The sequence below is a fragment of the Triturus cristatus genome, chromosome 6 (genome assembly GCF_964204655.1).
Source record: "Triturus cristatus chromosome 6, aTriCri1.1, whole genome shotgun sequence".
NCBI lineage: Eukaryota > Metazoa > Chordata > Amphibia > Caudata > Salamandridae > Triturus > Triturus cristatus.
Window position 1 is genome coordinate 606,655,756 of NC_140589.1, and position 20,302 is coordinate 606,676,057.

General features: G+C 42.8%; 1 long non-coding RNA gene and 9 other non-coding genes across 10 annotated transcripts in view; all 10 read right to left on the reverse strand.

The window, feature by feature from the left end:
* Positions 1 to 20,302, reverse strand: part of LOC146817561 (uncharacterized) — a 249,002-nt gene that overhangs the window by 164,732 nt on the left and 63,968 nt on the right. Inside the window, exons 22-30 of the long non-coding RNA XR_014963013.1 lie at positions 20,028 to 20,077; positions 17,661 to 17,714; positions 15,216 to 15,265; positions 12,849 to 12,902; positions 10,400 to 10,449; positions 8,026 to 8,079; positions 5,578 to 5,627; positions 3,211 to 3,264; positions 762 to 811 (exon numbers count right to left, since the gene is read on the reverse strand). This is a non-coding gene — a long non-coding RNA (uncharacterized LOC146817561). The remainder of the gene's footprint in view (positions 1 to 761; positions 812 to 3,210; positions 3,265 to 5,577; positions 5,628 to 8,025; positions 8,080 to 10,399; positions 10,450 to 12,848; positions 12,903 to 15,215; positions 15,266 to 17,660; positions 17,715 to 20,027; positions 20,078 to 20,302) is intronic.
* LOC146817593 (small nucleolar RNA SNORD50) lies at positions 371 to 438 on the reverse strand. The gene has a single exon (XR_014965161.1). It is a non-coding gene; the product is annotated as a small nucleolar RNA SNORD50 (small nucleolar RNA).
* On the reverse strand, positions 1,049 to 1,134 carry LOC146817594 (small nucleolar RNA SNORD103/SNORD85). The gene has a single exon (XR_014965129.1). It is a non-coding gene; the product is annotated as a small nucleolar RNA SNORD103/SNORD85 (small nucleolar RNA).
* Positions 5,187 to 5,254, reverse strand: LOC146817595 (small nucleolar RNA SNORD50). Its single transcript, XR_014965162.1, has one exon. It is a non-coding gene; the product is annotated as a small nucleolar RNA SNORD50 (small nucleolar RNA).
* On the reverse strand, positions 5,865 to 5,950 carry LOC146817596 (small nucleolar RNA SNORD103/SNORD85). The gene has a single exon (XR_014965130.1). It is a non-coding gene; the product is annotated as a small nucleolar RNA SNORD103/SNORD85 (small nucleolar RNA).
* LOC146817597 (small nucleolar RNA SNORD50) lies at positions 10,009 to 10,076 on the reverse strand. The gene has a single exon (XR_014965163.1). It is a non-coding gene; the product is annotated as a small nucleolar RNA SNORD50 (small nucleolar RNA).
* On the reverse strand, positions 10,687 to 10,772 carry LOC146817598 (small nucleolar RNA SNORD103/SNORD85). The gene has a single exon (XR_014965131.1). It is a non-coding gene; the product is annotated as a small nucleolar RNA SNORD103/SNORD85 (small nucleolar RNA).
* On the reverse strand, positions 14,825 to 14,892 carry LOC146817599 (small nucleolar RNA SNORD50). Its single transcript, XR_014965164.1, has one exon. It is a non-coding gene; the product is annotated as a small nucleolar RNA SNORD50 (small nucleolar RNA).
* LOC146817600 (small nucleolar RNA SNORD103/SNORD85) lies at positions 15,503 to 15,588 on the reverse strand. The gene has a single exon (XR_014965132.1). It is a non-coding gene; the product is annotated as a small nucleolar RNA SNORD103/SNORD85 (small nucleolar RNA).
* Positions 19,637 to 19,704, reverse strand: LOC146817601 (small nucleolar RNA SNORD50). The gene has a single exon (XR_014965165.1). It is a non-coding gene; the product is annotated as a small nucleolar RNA SNORD50 (small nucleolar RNA).

Sequence of the window (20,302 nt, forward strand, 5' to 3'; positions counted from 1 at the left end):
ACATCTACTGTGGAGCATTCAATTTGGAGGTTTGGTGAAAGCAATAACTGAGGCACCATCTAAGATTGACAAACATCAACTGAGATTGTTCATAGAAATTTGGGACAAGTGCTCGAGTTAAATCCCACAATATATTTACTTGACATACGAAACTACAGGGGCCATTTGATAACCGTTCAGCTTCTACATGTGATTAGTACATAGAGAAACTTGCAGCAATTTTCGCTGCATGAAGTGTAGTTTCCTTTAAAAGCACAATTTGGATCTAACTATTGCCCCATTTTTACAAGAACCACCATATCCGATCTATAAGTAAGCTCAACCTTAGTTGCAATCAGCAAGCAATAATCATATGTGGAATGGCAATCTGATTTCAGGAGTCAGATCCGTAAGAGTTCTCCTCATAAAGTCAGGTTCGGGATTGTCTCATCATTAATCAGACTGATTTTAAGCCTTACACCACATATGCAAGAGCGAAGCATACCTTCAAAACGCAGCATCGGTATGACCATCTCCGGTCAGACAATGCACCTGTCCTTCTTAGAAGCACTACAGACAAATCAGTCTTTCAAATAGATAGCATGGCCCACAAAACACTGACCTGACAAGTTCACCCAATATCAAGAGTTAAGCTATAGCATACATATATGTCCCACAGCATACAAAGATTTAAGACAACGCAAGAAGGACATCAAGTTGCACAGTAAAAGACATTTAAGCTACAAAGTCTAACTGACGCCTGCTTGAAAATGGTTTCTCACCTTTTTGGAGGGTAGCCGAGATAACAGCGGCATTCTTCGGGCCATCATTCCTAAAAGTGAAGACACAGTATTTTAGGCACTATTTAGTAGATAAGCAGACAGACACAGTACATCATTCTTCACCCTCATGAGTCCCTACCACACTGGAGCTGGAAGGTACAGCAAATCTTAAAAACCTGCAAGAAGAGAAGATCACCACGGTCCCTCCTCTTGCCCTACACAAGAAGCTCTCTTGCAAAAACACCAAGTCACTTTTAGCTGCCTGCAATATGAGGTACGGGCCTCTGTCCAGCTCAGATTTATGAGTACATGATGGGTTTCTCATTACTGAACACTCGTTCTCAGTGAGGGCAAGTGTATCATCATCGCAGGAGGAGCCCGTAGAGGCAGCAGTCAGTGGTGATAAGGAACGAAGACCACAACATGTGACCAAGAAGCAGGAATGAGCATTGTTTAAGATATTGCCACTGCAATCCTTCATGCCACCCAAGAACAACTGAAAGGTACACTCAACCTGCAATTCGGAGAAAGAGGACTTATGGGGGAGCACTGACAAATATGTCCGTGACACTACTCAGTTGGACGAGGGCACAAAGGCTGGGGGAAAGGAATAGCATATTATGGAATGAAGAAGAGCTGAATACTTAACAGATAAAAGAGCAGCACTTACAGGAGGTACCTCTGAAAAATGTAACCTACAAGCTAAATATGAAAACTCAAGCTCAATTACTTTGCACACGCTCTGACTAACTGCACCCTAAAAGCGTAATCGGTGAAGAATGGAAAAGAGTACCTGGTGGATTTACAAACCAAAAACCAGACAGGTCATGAAGCACACCAGTAAATAAGCAACTACAGAGGTTTTCGTCAAGAGAAGCCCATTGCCTGTGCTCACAGCCAATCAACACTCGCTTTCAAAATTGTGTTTTCTCTGTACATGTTTTAACTTCACTGCAACACAAATCAGTCACATAAGGCGATGCCTGGGTGTGCCATTTCCCCCTTTGGCCTTCTCCCCCTTCTGAAGGCTTGGGGTCCGGTTGCACCACGAGGCAGATAACAATGGAGTACAGGGGTTACATGGGAGCACCATGGTGGGTCTTGTAGCCTTCATGCTCCAGGAAGGTCTGGTGCAGGGGTGGAAGTAAGGGTGCAATCCTTACATTCTTCTATCATTCCTACCCAGTCAAGGATCTGGTCCCATGGTACGGACTTTGGTGAAGCATAATCTAAAGGAGACGTGGCACAATATGGCCTCTTGCGTTGAAAGGCTGATACTCGTTAGTGGGTTAACTGCAAAGGAGGAAAACTCAAAATGACAATTCATCCCAGTGGCTAGGGGAGATTAAGTATGAAGTTTATTGATCATATTTCCCCTTGGATGCAAACAATGCAATTATTTTGTTGAACAAAAGCGAATTATTGTATTCTTCTGTGGCAGTTTTATGGCTTTATAGCATTTACTTTTGGAGATTGCATGTATGACTTAATGCCCTAATAAGCAGAAGCTGCTCACTCATTAAATGAGGAGTATGGTCCAGATTCCGGTTGTGGCCATTAGTAGAAGCCTGGATCCCGAATGGGGGCGGTGTACCCACAGGCTCTTCCAAGCTACCAGCGAACAACTTTAAAAACCCACCACAAGACTCAGATTTCTTCCTGAATGGTCGATTTGCTTCTAGGTGTAGATCACCACATACTTTTGGCAATGAATAGCAGCGGTTTTGAGCCCGTCGTGTAAGGTTAGGAGAAAGGTGCTCAACCAAAAGAACCAGCTTCAGAGAAAAAGAAGTACATCTAGTGCAGCGGGCAGCAGACATTTGGAGCAGGACAGAAGCAGCCGAGCAGAGCACAAAAGGAAGGAGGGCTGTGGCTATCTAACATACTGCTCAAGTAAAGCTAGCCAAAGCAGTAACGTGCTGGTCAATCAAGGTCAGGCTGAGCCATCACAGCATGCAAACGCTGTACCTGACCTAGAGTACATAGAATGCGGTTACGTCCCCACGCATCGTGAGAAGATGCAGTGGTACTTTACTGTTTAGCAGATAAATCAAGGGAAACAAAAACATTCACTGGTCACAAAAGACTAGCGATAACGGATATTGGCACAAAGAGAAAGCATGCAAGTATTGTTTACAGACCTAAATGCCATCGGGATATAAGAAATGAACAGCACTGTGCACAGTTTTGTAGAAATTGCAAACTGGTTTCAGAGTTATTGAGAAAAAGTGCAAGATGAAGCTAAGGAGATACCTTGGGCCTAACCATGGCAACCTTGCAGAGTGTGCAACCGCCTATTGCAGTTTTCCAAAACCCAGGCAAGCCAAACATGAAGTGAAAACAATGGCACAGAGTTTTCAAACATCATTAGGTAGAAAGTGACAGAAAGTCATTTGAAGCACTGTTTATTTCATTGGGTGCTGAGGGCCAAACAAATGTGATCACTTACTAGAAACTGAGCCGATCCCAGCTGAATTTGGCAGACGCCAGGAGTACACTGAAGCTGTGAATCAAAAGAAAGGGCACTTTAATGAGGATCACGTTTCGAAGTAGCAGCACACAACTTTTAGTAGAAACAAGGAAAGCAGGAAACTAATGACATATGGAGGCACAAAGGATTCCGGGCTGCTGCACAGTGACTTTGAAAACTGCACAGACCAAGATCTCAGAGACCAAATTGAGACTAATACTGATTTTAATAATCTTCATAAAATATTACTCTGGCCAAAATCCAGCTCCTGAGAAAATATATGAACAGCCAAGGGGTTTGAGAAGTTAATGTTACCTGCTTGGGCCATTGCAAGAAAGAGCACAATTGATTCACCCTACGGTCAATGTTGTGAGTAAAGAGAGAAAAGTCATATACAAAGGAAGGGAGAGGAAGATATCGATTTAAGACGTGGTTCAAGGACGCGAGGGAAGCAATTCTGCTTGTCCAGCAGTGGGAAAGAAGTGCAAAATATCGGGACACTTTTAAAAGTGTGTTTAGGGCACATGTTCACTCAGTGAGAGTAAGTCACATAAAGGAGAAAATAAATGATGTGAGTGAAGGAATGTCAAAATGAGATGAACAGTAAATATCAAGAGTCATGGCCGAATCAGGTTGACCTGTATTTATTTTATTTGAATACACGTTTACAGACGTTCTGGCGAATGTGCTCCGGAAGGCCTCATATATCAAAAGTGAAGCGTTTGGTGAGCACCGTATCAATACTTACGGCTACTATGAAGACCTCTTAGGAGATTAAGGACATGGGTACTTACACAAAAGATTACGTGCCGAGTGACATTAGTAACCTAATTGGATGGGTAAATCAGGGTAGATTAGGGACCACACCGGCACCAGGTACAGATACCCCAGTGATTCTGGTGAGGCGGATGGATGCGTCTGTCATATTATGAACTGTTTCGGAGATGTTTTCTTTGTCAAAGTAGGTTGTAGGAAACGGTTTGAGCACACAATTTTGCAGAAAGGTGCCATCCTGTCGAACACAAGAAGAGAAATGTGAAACTCAATCTTAAGGGTGAGTTGAGACAGCTTTTAGGTGATTTATGTGTGCAAGAGATTATTAAGCCTTGTGATGTTGCACATTTGATTTACGCTGTCCTAGAGTGTGCAAAAGGAGGGGTGGGTAAATAAGATTGTGTGCATGCAGGTTGGCGCTCGCTCACCAGGAATATTGTTACTGAACATCATTCGATTTCCAAAATACCGGAAATAGTAGGCATGCTGAGTGATGCTGGTTATTTTACACCAATACAACTTAATGCAGCACATCATCAAGTGACACTTGAAGCCAATTCTGAAATCTTAACTACCTCGGTTACACCATCCGGTGCTCATAAATATTTGCGTATACCATGCCGACTCAGATTCGTGACTACTATTTTTCAAAGCTAATATTGTACAGATTTAAAAATCTCCGGTCAGGACAAGCTTTCCAGGACGATAATTAGATTCATGCCAATTGTGTCGAGGACTACAACAGGATATTAGCAGGAATTCTTGGAGTGCAGAAAGATGGGAGTATGACTGTGACAAGAGAGAACTGACAGTTTTTGACATCTTCTGTGGAGCATTCAATTTGGAGGTTTGGTGAAAGCAATAACTGAGGCACCATCTAAGATTGACAAACATCAACTGAGATTGTTCATAGAAATTTGGGACAAGTGCTCGAGTCAAATCCCACAATATATTTACTTGACATACGAAACTACAGGGGCCATTTGATAACCGTTCAGCTTCTACATGTGATGAGTACATAGAGAAACTTGCAGCAATTTTCGCTGCATGAAGTGTAGTTTCCTTTAAAAGCACAATTTGGATCTAACTATTGCCCCATTTTTACAAGAACCACCATATCCGATCTATAAGTAAGCTCAACCTTAGTTGCAATCAATAATCATATGTGGAATGGCAATCTGATTTCAGGAGTCAGATCCGTAAGAGTTCTCCTCATAAAGTCAGGTTCGGGATTGTCTCATCATTAATCAGACTGGTTTTAAGCCTTACACCACATATGCAGGAGCGAAGCATACCTTCAAAACGCAGCATCGGTATGACCATCTCCGGTCAGACAATGCACCTGTCCTTCTTAGAAGCACTACAGACAAATCAGTCTTTCAAATAGATAGCATGGCCCACAAAACACTGACCTGACAAGTTCACCCAATATCAAGAGTTAAGCTATAGCATACATATATGTCCCACAGCATACAAAGATTTAAGACAACGCAAGAAGGACATCAAGTTGCACAGTAAAAGATATTTTAGCTACAAAGTCTAACTGACGTCTGCTTGAAAATGGTTTCTCACCTTTTTGGAGGGTAGCCGAGATAACAGCGGCATTCTTCGGGCCATCATTCCTAAAAGTGAAGACACAGTATTTTAGGCACTATTTAGTAGATAAGCAGACAGACACAGTACATCATTCTTCACCCTCATGAGTCCCTACCACACTGGAGCTGGAAGGTACAGCAAATCTTAAAAACCTGCAAGAAGAGAAGATCACCACGGTCCCTCCTCTTGCCCTACACAAGAAGCTCTCTTGCAAAAACACCAAGTCACTTTTAGCTGCCTGCAATATGAGGTACGGGCCTCTGTCCAGCTCAGATTTATGAGTACATGATGGGTTTCTCATTACTGAACACTCGTTCTCAGTGAGGGCAAGTGTATCATCATCGCAGGAGGAGCCCGTAGAGGCAGCAGTCAGTGGTGATAAGGAACGAAGACCACAACATGTGACCAAGAAGCAGGAATGAGCATTGTTTAAGATATTGCCACTGCAATCCTTCATGCCACCCAAGAACAACTGAAAGGTACACTCAACCTGCAATTCGGAGAAAGAGGACTTATGGGGGAGCACTGACAAATATGTCCGTGACACTACTCAGTTGGACGAGGGCACAAAGGCTGGGGGAAAGGAATAGCATATTATGGAATGAAGAAGAGCTGAATACTTAACAGATAAAAGAGCAGCACTTACAGGAGGTACCTCTGAAAAATGTAACCTACAAGCTAAATATGAAAACTCAAGCTCAATTACTTTGCACACGCTCTGACTAACTGCACCCTAAAAGCGTAATCGGTGAAGAATGGAAAAGAGTACCTGGTGGATTTACAAACCAAAAACCAGACAGGTCATGAAGCACACCAGTAAATAAGCAACTACAGAGGTTTTCGTCAAGAGAAGCCCATTGCCTGTGCTCACAGCCAATCAACACTCGCTTTCAAAATTGTGTTTTCTCTGTACACGTTTTAACTTCACTGCAACACAAATCAGTCACATAAGGCGATGCCTGGGTGTGCCATTTCCCCCTTTGGCCTTCTCCCCCTTCTGAAGGCTTGGGGTCCGGTTGCACCACGAGGCAGATAACAGACAGGTCATGGAGTACAGGGGTTACATGGGAGCACCATGGTGGGTCTTGTAGCCTCCATGCTCCAGGAAGGTCTGGTGCAGGGGTGGAAGTAAGGGTGCACTCCTTACATTCTTCTATCATTCCTACCCAGTCAAGGATCTGGTCCCATGGTACGGACTTTGGTGAAGCATAATCTAAAGGAGACGTGGCACAATATGGCCTCTTGCGTTGAAAGGCTGATACTCGTTAGTGGGTTAACTGCAAAGGAGGAAAAATCAAAATGACAATTCTTCCCAGTGGCTAGGGGAGATTAAGTATGAAGTTTATTGATCATATTTCCCCTTGGATGCAAACAATGCAATTATTTTGTTGAACAAAAGCGAATTATTGTATTCTTCTGTGGCAGTTTTATGGCTTTATAGCATTTACTTTTGGAGATTGCATGTATGACTTAATGCCCTAATAAGCAGAAGCTGCTCACTCATTAAATGAGGAGTATGGTCCAGATTCCGGTTGTGGCCATTAGTAGAAGCCTGGATCCCGAATGGGGGCGGTGTACCCACAGGCTCTTCCAAGCTACCAGCGAACAACTTTAAAAACCCACCACAAGACTCAGATTTCTTCCTGAATGGTCGATTTGCTTCTAGGTGTAGATCACCACATACTTTTGGCAATGAATAGCAGCGGTTTTGAGCCCGTCGTGTAAGGTTAGGAGAAAGGTGCTCAACCAAAAGAACCAGCTTCAGAGAAAAAGAAGTACATCGGGCAGCAGACATTTGGAGCAGGACAGAAGCAGCCGAGCAGAGCACAAAAGGAAGGAGGGCTGTGGCTATCTAACATACTGCTCAAGTAAAGCTAGCCAAAGCAGTAACGTGCTGGTCAATCAAGGTCAGGCTGAGCCATCACAGCATGCAAACGCTGTACCTGACCTAGAGTACATAGAATGCGGTTACGTCCCCACGCATCGTGAGAAGATGCAGTGGTACTTTACTGTTTAGCAGATAAATCAAGGGAAACAAAAACATTCACTGGTCACAAAAGACTAGCGATAACGGATATTGGCACAAAGAGAAAGCATGCAAGTATTGTTTACAGACCTAAATGCCATCGGGATATAAGAAATGAACAGCACTGTGCACAGTTTTGTAGAAATTGCAAACTGGTTTCAGAGTTATTGAGAAAAAGTGCAAGGTGAAGCTAAGGAGATACCTTGGGCCTAACCATGGCAACCTTGCAGAGTGTGCAACCGCCTATTGCAGTTTTCCAAAACCCAGGCAAGCCAAACATGAAGTGAAAACAATGGCACAGAGTTTTCAAACATCATTAGGTAGAAAGTGACAGAAAGTCATTTGAAGCACTGTTTATTTCATTGGGTGCTGAGGGCCAAACAAATGTGATCACTTACTAGAAACTGAGCCGATCCCAGCTGAATTTGGCAGACGCCAGGAGTACACTGAAGCTGTGAATCAAAAGAAAGGGCACTTTAATGAGGATCACGTTTCGAAGTAGCAGCACACAACTTTTAGTAGAAACAAGGAAAGCAGGAAACTAATGACATATGGAGGCACAAAGGATTCCGGGCTGCTGCACAGTGACTTTGAAAACTGCACAGACCAAGATCTCAGAGACCAAATTGAGACTAATACTGATTTTAATAATCTTCATAAAATATTACTCTGGCCAAAATCCAGCTCCTGAAAAAATATATGAACAGCCAAGGGGTTTGAGAAGTTAATGTTACCTGCTTGGGCCATTGCAAGAAAGAGCACAATTGATTCACCCTACGGTCAATGTTGTGAGTAAAGAGAGAAAAGTCATATACAAAGGAAGGGAGAGGAAGATATCGATTTAAGACGTGGTTCAAGGACGCGAGGGAAGCAATTCTGCTTGTCCAGCAGTGGCAAAGAAGTGCAAAATATCGGGACACTTTTAAAAGTGTGTTTAGGGCACATGTTCACTCAGTGAGAGTAAGTCACATAAAGGAGAAAATAAATGATGTGAGTGAAGGAATGTCAAAATGAGATGAACAGTAAATATCAAGAGTCATGGCCGAATCAGGTTGACCTGTATTTATTTTATTTGAATACACGTTTACAGACGTTCTGGCGAATGTGCTCCGGAAGGCCTCATATATCAAAAGTGAAGCGTTTGGTGAGCACCGTATCAATACTTACGGCTACTATGAAGACCTCTTAGGAGATTAAGGACATGGGTACTTACACAAAAGATTACGTGCCGAGTGACATTAGTAACCTAATTGGATGGGTAAATCAGGGTAGATTAGGGACCACACCGGCACCAGGTACAGATACCCCAGTGATTCTGGTGAGGCGGATGGATGCGTCTGTCATATTATGAACTGTTTCGGAGATGTTTTCTTTGTCAAAGTAGGTTGTAGGAAACGGTTTGAGCACACAATTTTGCAGAAAGGTGCCATCCTGTCGAACACAAGAAGAGAAATGTGAAACTCAATCTTAAGGGTGAGTTGAGACAGCTTTTAGGTGATTTAGGTGTGCAAGAGATTATTAAGCCTTGTGATGTTGCACATTTGATTTACGCTGTCCTAGAGTGTGCAAAAGGAGGGGTGGGTAAATAAGATTGTGTGCATGCAGGTTGGCGCTCGCTCACCAGGAATATTGTTACTGAACATCATTCGATTTCCAAAATACCGGAAATAGTAGGCATGCTGAGTGATGCTGGTTATTTTACACCAATACAACTTAATGCAGCACATCATCAAGTGACACTTGAAGCCAATTCTGAAATCTTAACTACCTCTGTTACACCATCCGGTGCTCATAAATATTTGCGTATACCATGCCGACTCAGATTCGTGACTACTATTTTTCAAAGCTAATATTGTACAGATTTAAAAATCTCCGGTCAGGACAAGCTTTCCAGGACGATAATTAGATTCATGCCAATTGTGTCGAGGACTACAACAGGATATTAGCAGGAATTCTTGGAGTGCAGAAAGATGGGAGTATGACTGTGACAAGAGAGAACTGACAGTTTTTTACATCTACTGTGGAGCATTCAATTTGGAGGTTTGGTGAAAGCAATAACTGAGGCACCATCTAAGATTGACAAACATCAACTGAGATTGTTCATAGAAATTTGGGACAAGTGCTCGAGTTAAATCCCACAATATATTTACTTGACATACGAAACTACAGGGGCCATTTGATAACCGTTCAGCTTCTACATGTGATTAGTACATAGAGAAACTTGCAGCAATTTTCGCTGCATGAAGTGTAGTTTCCTTTAAAAGCACAATTTGGATCTAACTATTGCCCCATTTTTACAAGAACCACCATATCCGATCTATAAGTAAGCTCAACCTTAGTTGCAATCAGCAAGCAATAATCATATGTGGAATGGCAATCTGATTTCAGGAGTCAGATCCGTAAGAGTTCTCCTCATAAAGTCAGGTTCGGGATTGTCTCATCATTAATCAGACTGATTTTAAGCCTTACACCACATATGCAAGAGCGAAGCATACCTTCAAAACGCAGCATCGGTATGACCATCTCCGGTCAGACAATGCACCTGTCCTTCTTAGAAGCACTACAGACAAATCAGTCTTTCAAATAGATAGCATGGCCCACAAAACACTGACCTGACAAGTTCACCCAATATCAAGAGTTAAGCTATAGCATACATATATGTCCCACAGCATACAAAGATTTAAGACAACGCAAGAAGGACATCAAGTTGCACAGTAAAAGACATTTAAGCTACAAAGTCTAACTGACGCCTGCTTGAAAATGGTTTCTCACCTTTTTGGAGGGTAGCCGAGATAACAGCGGCATTCTTCGGGCCATCATTCCTAAAAGTGAAGACACAGTATTTTAGGCACTATTTAGTAGATAAGCAGACAGACACAGTACATCATTCTTCACCCTCATGAGTCCCTACCACACTGGAGCTGGAAGGTACAGCAAATCTTAAAAACCTGCAAGAAGAGAAGATCACCACGGTCCCTCCTCTTGCCCTACACAAGAAGCTCTCTTGCAAAAACACCAAGTCACTTTTAGCTGCCTGCAATATGAGGTACGGGCCTCTGTCCAGCTCAGATTTATGAGTACATGATGGGTTTCTCATTACTGAACACTCGTTCTCAGTGAGGGCAAGTGTATCATCATCGCAGGAGGAGCCCGTAGAGGCAGCAGTCAGTGGTGATAAGGAACGAAGACCACAACATGTGACCAAGAAGCAGGAATGAGCATTGTTTAAGATATTGCCACTGCAATCCTTCATGCCACCCAAGAACAACTGAAAGGTACACTCAACCTGCAATTCGGAGAAAGAGGACTTATGGGGGAGCACTGACAAATATGTCCGTGACACTACTCAGTTGGACGAGGGCACAAAGGCTGGGGGAAAGGAATAGCATATTATGGAATGAAGAAGAGCTGAATACTTAACAGATAAAAGAGCAGCACTTACAGGAGGTACCTCTGAAAAATGTAACCTACAAGCTAAATATGAAAACTCAAGCTCAATTACTTTGCACACGCTCTGACTAACTGCACCCTAAAAGCGTAATCGGTGAAGAATGGAAAAGAGTACCTGGTGGATTTACAAACCAAAAACCAGACAGGTCATGAAGCACACCAGTAAATAAGCAACTACAGAGGTTTTCGTCAAGAGAAGCCCATTGCCTGTGCTCACAGCCAATCAACACTCGCTTTCAAAATTGTGTTTTCTCTGTACATGTTTTAACTTCACTGCAACACAAATCAGTCACATAAGGCGATGCCTGGGTGTGCCATTTCCCCCTTTGGCCTTCTCCCCCTTCTGAAGGCTTGGGGTCCGGTTGCACCACGAGGCAGATAACAATGGAGTACAGGGGTTACATGGGAGCACCATGGTGGGTCTTGTAGCCTTCATGCTCCAGGAAGGTCTGGTGCAGGGGTGGAAGTAAGGGTGCAATCCTTACATTCTTCTATCATTCCTACCCAGTCAAGGATCTGGTCCCATGGTACGGACTTTGGTGAAGCATAATCTAAAGGAGACGTGGCACAATATGGCCTCTTGCGTTGAAAGGCTGATACTCGTTAGTGGGTTAACTGCAAAGGAGGAAAACTCAAAATGACAATTCATCCCAGTGGCTAGGGGAGATTAAGTATGAAGTTTATTGATCATATTTCCCCTTGGATGCAAACAATGCAATTATTTTGTTGAACAAAAGCGAATTATTGTATTCTTCTGTGGCAGTTTTATGGCTTTATAGCATTTACTTTTGGAGATTGCATGTATGACTTAATGCCCTAATAAGCAGAAGCTGCTCACTCATTAAATGAGGAGTATGGTCCAGATTCCGGTTGTGGCCATTAGTAGAAGCCTGGATCCCGAATGGGGGCGGTGTACCCACAGGCTCTTCCAAGCTACCAGCGAACAACTTTAAAAACCCACCACAAGACTCAGATTTCTTCCTGAATGGTCGATTTGCTTCTAGGTGTAGATCACCACATACTTTTGGCAATGAATAGCAGCGGTTTTGAGCCCGTCGTGTAAGGTTAGGAGAAAGGTGCTCAACCAAAAGAACCAGCTTCAGAGAAAAAGAAGTACATCTAGTGCAGCGGGCAGCAGACATTTGGAGCAGGACAGAAGCAGCCGAGCAGAGCACAAAAGGAAGGAGGGCTGTGGCTATCTAACATACTGCTCAAGTAAAGCTAGCCAAAGCAGTAACGTGCTGGTCAATCAAGGTCAGGCTGAGCCATCACAGCATGCAAACGCTGTACCTGACCTAGAGTACATAGAATGCGGTTACGTCCCCACGCATCGTGAGAAGATGCAGTGGTACTTTACTGTTTAGCAGATAAATCAAGGGAAACAAAAACATTCACTGGTCACAAAAGACTAGCGATAACGGATATTGGCACAAAGAGAAAGCATGCAAGTATTGTTTACAGACCTAAATGCCATCGGGATATAAGAAATGAACAGCACTGTGCACAGTTTTGTAGAAATTGCAAACTGGTTTCAGAGTTATTGAGAAAAAGTGCAAGATGAAGCTAAGGAGATACCTTGGGCCTAACCATGGCAACCTTGCAGAGTGTGCAACCGCCTATTGCAGTTTTCCAAAACCCAGGCAAGCCAAACATGAAGTGAAAACAATGGCACAGAGTTTTCAAACATCATTAGGTAGAAAGTGACAGAAAGTCATTTGAAGCACTGTTTATTTCATTGGGTGCTGAGGGCCAAACAAATGTGATCACTTACTAGAAACTGAGCCGATCCCAGCTGAATTTGGCAGACGCCAGGAGTACACTGAAGCTGTGAATCAAAAGAAAGGGCACTTTAATGAGGATCACGTTTCGAAGTAGCAGCACACAACTTTTAGTAGAAACAAGGAAAGCAGGAAACTAATGACATATGGAGGCACAAAGGATTCCGGGCTGCTGCACAGTGACTTTGAAAACTGCACAGACCAAGATCTCAGAGACCAAATTGAGACTAATACTGATTTTAATAATCTTCATAAAATATTACTCTGGCCAAAATCCAGCTCCTGAGAAAATATATGAACAGCCAAGGGGTTTGAGAAGTTAATGTTACCTGCTTGGGCCATTGCAAGAAAGAGCACAATTGATTCACCCTACGGTCAATGTTGTGAGTAAAGAGAGAAAAGTCATATACAAAGGAAGGGAGAGGAAGATATCGATTTAAGACGTGGTTCAAGGACGCGAGGGAAGCAATTCTGCTTGTCCAGCAGTGGGAAAGAAGTGCAAAATATCGGGACACTTTTAAAAGTGTGTTTAGGGCACATGTTCACTCAGTGAGAGTAAGTCACATAAAGGAGAAAATAAATGATGTGAGTGAAGGAATGTCAAAATGAGATGAACAGTAAATATCAAGAGTCATGGCCGAATCAGGTTGACCTGTATTTATTTTATTTGAATACACGTTTACAGACGTTCTGGCGAATGTGCTCCGGAAGGCCTCATATATCAAAAGTGAAGCGTTTGGTGAGCACCGTATCAATACTTACGGCTACTATGAAGACCTCTTAGGAGATTAAGGACATGGGTACTTACACAAAAGATTACGTGCCGAGTGACATTAGTAACCTAATTGGATGGGTAAATCAGGGTAGATTAGGGACCACACCGGCACCAGGTACAGATACCCCAGTGATTCTGGTGAGGCGGATGGATGCGTCTGTCATATTATGAACTGTTTCGGAGATGTTTTCTTTGTCAAAGTAGGTTGTAGGAAACGGTTTGAGCACACAATTTTGCAGAAAGGTGCCATCCTGTCGAACACAAGAAGAGAAATGTGAAACTCAATCTTAAGGGTGAGTTGAGACAGCTTTTAGGTGATTTATGTGTGCAAGAGATTATTAAGCCTTGTGATGTTGCACATTTGATTTACGCTGTCCTAGAGTGTGCAAAAGGAGGGGTGGGTAAATAAGATTGTGTGCATGCAGGTTGGCGCTCGCTCACCAGGAATATTGTTACTGAACATCATTCGATTTCCAAAATACCGGAAATAGTAGGCATGCTGAGTGATGCTGGTTATTTTACACCAATACAACTTAATGCAGCACATCATCAAGTGACACTTGAAGCCAATTCTGAAATCTTAACTACCTCGGTTACACCATCCGGTGCTCATAAATATTTGCGTATACCATGCCGACTCAGATTCGTGACTACTATTTTTCAAAGCTAATATTGTACAGATTTAAAAATCTCCGGTCAGGACAAGCTTTCCAGGACGATAATTAGATTCATGCCAATTGTGTCGAGGACTACAACAGGATATTAGCAGGAATTCTTGGAGTGCAGAAAGATGGGAGTATGACTGTGACAAGAGAGAACTGACAGTTTTTGACATCTTCTGTGGAGCATTCAATTTGGAGGTTTGGTGAAAGCAATAACTGAGGCACCATCTAAGATTGACAAACATCAACTGAGATTGTTCATAGAAATTTGGGACAAGTGCTCGAGTCAAATCCCACAATATATTTACTTGACATACGAAACTACAGGGGCCATTTGATAACCGTTCAGCTTCTACATGTGATGAGTACATAGAGAAACTTGCAGCAATTTTCGCTGCATGAAGTGTAGTTTCCTTTAAAAGCACAATTTGGATCTAACTATTGCCCCATTTTTACAAGAACCACCATATCCGATCTATAAGTAAGCTCAACCTTAGTTGCAATCAATAATCATATGTGGAATGGCAATCTGATTTCAGGAGTCAGATCCGTAAGAGTTCTCCTCATAAAGTCAGGTTCGGGATTGTCTCATCATTAATCAGACTGGTTTTAAGCCTTACACCACATATGCAGGAGCGAAGCATACCTTCAAAACGCAGCATCGGTATGACCATCTCCGGTCAGACAATGCACCTGTCCTTCTTAGAAGCACTACAGACAAATCAGTCTTTCAAATAGATAGCATGGCCCACAAAACACTGACCTGACAAGTTCACCCAATATCAAGAGTTAAGCTATAGCATACATATATGTCCCACAGCATACAAAGATTTAAGACAACGCAAGAAGGACATCAAGTTGCACAGTAAAAGATATTTTAGCTACAAAGTCTAACTGACGTCTGCTTGAAAATGGTTTCTCACCTTTTTGGAGGGTAGCCGAGATAACAGCGGCATTCTTCGGGCCATCATTCCTAAAAGTGAAGACACAGTATTTTAGGCACTATTTAGTAGATAAGCAGACAGACACAGTACATCATTCTTCACCCTCATGAGTCCCTACCACACTGGAGCTGGAAGGTACAGCAAATCTTAAAAACCTGCAAGAAGAGAAGATCACCACGGTCCCTCCTCTTGCCCTACACAAGAAGCTCTCTTGCAAAAACACCAAGTCACTTTTAGCTGCCTGCAATATGAGGTACGGGCCTCTGTCCAGCTCAGATTTATGAGTACATGATGGGTTTCTCATTACTGAACACTCGTTCTCAGTGAGGGCAAGTGTATCATCATCGCAGGAGGAGCCCGTAGAGGCAGCAGTCAGTGGTGATAAGGAACGAAGACCACAACATGTGACCAAGAAGCAGGAATGAGCATTGTTTAAGATATTGCCACTGCAATCCTTCATGCCACCCAAGAACAACTGAAAGGTACACTCAACCTGCAATTCGGAGAAAGAGGACTTATGGGGGAGCACTGACAAATATGTCCGTGACACTACTCAGTTGGACGAGGGCACAAAGGCTGGGGGAAAGGAATAGCATATTATGGAATGAAGAAGAGCTGAATACTTAACAGATAAAAGAGCAGCACTTACAGGAGGTACCTCTGAAAAATGTAACCTACAAGCTAAATATGAAAACTCAAGCTCAATTACTTTGCACACGCTCTGACTAACTGCACCCTAAAAGCGTAATCGGTGAAGAATGGAAAAGAGTACCTGGTGGATTTACAAACCAAAAACCAGACAGGTCATGAAGCACACCAGTAAATAAGCAACTACAGAGGTTTTCGTCAAGAGAAGCCCATTGCCTGTGCTCACAGCCAATCAACACTCGCTTTCAAAATTGTGTTTTCTCTGTACACGTTTTAACTTCACTGCAACACAAATCAGTCACATAAGGCGATGCCTGGGTGTGCCATTTCCCCCTTTGGCCTTCTCCCCCTTCTGAAGGCTTGGGGTCCGGTTGCACCACGAGGCAGATAACAGACAGGTCATGGAGTACAGGGGTTACATGGGAGCACCATGGTGGGTCTTGTAGCCTCCATGCTCCAGGAAGGTCTGGTGCAGGGGTGGAAGTAAGGGTGCAATCCTTACATTCTTCTATCATTCCTACCCAGTCAAGGATCTGGTCCCATGGTACGGACTTTGGTGAAGCATAATCTAAAGGAGACGTGGCACAATATGGCCTCTTGCGTTGAAAGGCTGATACTCGTTAGTGGGTTAACTGCAAAGGAGGAAAACTCAAAATGACAATTCATCCCAGTGGCTAGGGGAGATTAAGTATGAAGTTTATTGATCATATTTGCCCTTGGATGCAAACAATGCAATTATTTTGTTGAACAAAAGCGAATTATTGTATTCTTCTGTGGCAGTTTTATGGCTTTATAGCATTTACTTTTGGAGATTGCATGTATGACTTAATGCCCTAATAAGCAGAAGCTGCTCACTCATTAAATGAGGAGTATGGTCCAGATTCCGGTTGTGGCCATTAGTAGAAGCCTGGATCCCGAATGGGGGCGGTGTACCCACAGGCTCTTCCAAGCTACCAGCGAACAACTTTAAAAACCCACCACAAGACTCAGATTTCTTCCTGAATGGTCGATTTGCTTCTAGGTGTAGATCACCACATACTTTTGGCAATGAATAGCAGCGGTTTTGAGCCCGTCGTGTAAGGTTAGGAGAAAGGTGCTCAACCAAAAGAACCAGCTTCAGAGAAAAAGAAGTACATCGGGCAGCAGACATTTGGAGCAGGACAGAAGCAGCCGAGCAGAGCACAAAAGGAAGGAGGGCTGTGGCTATCTAACATACTGCTCAAGTAAAGCTAGCCAAAGCAGTAACGTGCTGGTCAATCAAGGTCAGGCTGAGCCATCACAGCATGCAAACGCTGTACCTGACCTAGAGTACATAGAATGCGGTTACGTCCCCACGCATTGTGAGAAGATGCAGTGGTACTTTACTGTTTAGCAGATAAATCGCGGACACAAAAACATTCACTGGTCACAAAAGACTAGCGATAACTGATATTGGCACAAAGAGAAAGCACGCAAGTATTGTTTACAGACCTAAATGCCATCGGGATATAAGAAATGAACAGCACTGTGCACAGTTTTGTAGAAATTGCAAACTGGTTTCAGAGTTATTGAGAAAAAGTGCAAGATGAAGCTAAGGAGATACCTTGGGCCTAACCATGGCAACCTTGCAGAGTGTGCAACCGCCTATTGCAGTTTTCCAAAACCCAGGCAAGCCAAACATGAAGTGAAAACAATGGCACAGAGTTTTCAAACATCATTAGGTAGAAAGTGACAGAGTCATTTGAAGCACTGTTTATTTCATTGGGTGCTGAGGGCCAAACAAATGTGATCACTTACTAGAAACTGAGCCGATCCCAGCTGAATTTGGCAGACGCCAGGAGTACACTGAAGCTGTGAATCAAAAGAAAGGGCACTTTAATGAGGATCACGTTTCGAAGTAGCAGCACACAACTTTTAGTAGAAACAAGGAAAGCAGGAAACTAATGACATATGGAGGCACAAAGGATTCCGGGCTGCTGCACAGTGACTTTGAAAACTGCACAGACCAAGATCTCAGAGACCAAATTGAGACTAATACTGATTTTAATAATCTTTATAAAATATTACTCTGGCCAAAATCCAGCTCCTGAGAAAATATATGAACAGCCAAGGGGTTTGAGAAGTTAATGTTACCTGCTTGGGCCATTGCAAGAAAGAGCACAATTGATTCACCCTACGGTCAATGTTGTGAGTAAAGAGAGAAAAGTCATATACAAAGGAAGGGAGAGGAAGATATCGATTTAAGACGTGGTTCAAGGACGCGAGGGAAGCAATTCTGCTTGTCCAGCAGTGGGAAAGAAGTGCAAAATATCGGGACACTTTTAAAAGTGTGTTTAGGGCACATGTTCACTCAGTGAGAGTAAGTCACATAAAGGAGAAAATAAATGATGTGAGTGAAGGAATGTCAAAATGAGATGAACAGTAAATATCAAGAGTCATGGCCGAATCAGGTTGACCTGTATTTATTTTATTTGAATACACGTTTACAGACGTTCTGGCGAATGTGCTCCGGAAGGCCTCATATATCAAAAGTGAAGCGTTTGGTGAGCACCGTATCAATACTTACGGCTACTATGAAGACCTCTTAGGAGATTAAGGACATGGGTACTTACACAAAAGATTACGTGCCGAGTGACATTAGTAACCTAATTGGATGGGTAAATCAGGGTAGATTAGGGACCACACCGGCACCAGGTACAGATACCCCAGTGATTCTGGTGAGGCGGATGGATGCGTCTGTCATATTATGAACTGTTTCGGAGATGTTTTCTTTGTCAAAGTAGGTTGTAGGAAACGGTTTGAGCACACAATTTTGCAGAAAGGTGCCATCCTGTCGAACACAAGAAGAGAAATGTGAAACTCAATCTTAAGGGTGAGTTGAGACAGCTTTTAGGTGATTTAGGTGTGCAAGAGATTATTAAGCCTTGTGATGTTGCACATTTGATTTACGCTGTCCTAGAGTGTGCAAAAGGAGGGGTGGGTAAATAAGATTGTGTGCATGCAGGTTGGCGCTCGCTCACCAGGAATATTGTTACTGAACATCATTCGATTTCCAAAATACCGGAAATAGTAGGCATGCTGAGTGATGCTGGTTATTTTACACCAATACAACTTAATGCAGCACATCATCAAGTGACACTTGAAGCCAATTCTGAAATCTTAACTACCTCGGTTACACCATCCGGTGCTCATAAATATTTGCGTATACCATGCCGACTCAGATTCGTGACTACTATTTTTCAAAGCTAATATTGTACAGATTTAAAAATCTCTGGTCAGGACAAGCTTTCCAGGACGATAATTAGATTCATGCCAATTGTGTCGAGGACTACAACAGGATATTAGCAGGAATTCTTGGAGTGCAGAAAGATGGGAGTATGACTGTGACAAGAGAGAACTGACAGTTTTTGACATCTTCTGTGGAGCATTCCATTTGGAGGTTTGGTGAAAGCAATAACTGAGGCACCATCTAAGATTGACAAACATCAACTGAGATTGTTCATAGAAATTTGGGACAAGTGCTCGAGTCAAATCCCACAATATATTTACTTGACATACGAAACTAAAGGGGCCATTTGATAACCGTTCAGCTTCTACATGTGATGAGTACATAGAGAAACTTGCAGCAATTTTCACTGCATGAAGTGTAGTTTCCTTTAAAAGCACAATTTGGATCTAACTATTGCCCCATTTTTACAAGAACCACCATATCCGATCTATAAGTAAGCTCAACCTTAGTTGCAATCAATAATCATATGTGGAATGGCAATCTGATTTCAGGAGTCAGATCCGTAAGAGTTCTCCTCATAAAGTCAGGTTCGGGATTGTCTCATCATTAATCAGACTGATTTTAAGCCTTACACCACATATGCAAGAGCGAAGCATACCTTCAAAACGCAGCATCGGTATGACCATCTCCGGTCAGACAATGCACCTGTCCTTCTTAGAAGCACTACAGACAAATCAGTCTTTCAAATAGATAGCATGGCCCACAAAACACTGACCTGACAAGTTCACCCAATATCAAGAGTTAAGCTATAGCATACATATATGTCCCACAGCATACAAAGATTTAAGACAACGCAAGAAGGACATCAAGTTGCACAGTAAAAGACATTTAAGCTACAAAGTCTAACTGACGCCTGCTTGAAAATGGTTTCTCACCTTTTTGGAGGGTAGCCGAGATAACAGCGGCATTCTTCGGGCCATCATTCCTAAAAGTGAAGACACAGTATTTTAGGCACTATTTAGTAGATAAGCAGACAGACACAGTACATCATTCTTCACCCTCATGAGTCCCTACCACACTGGAGCTGGAAGGTACAGCAAATCTTAAAAACCTGCAAGAAGAGAAGATCACCACGGTCCCTCCTCTTGCCCTACACAAGAAGCTCTCTTGCAAAAACACCAAGTCACTTTTAGCTGCCTGCAATATGAGG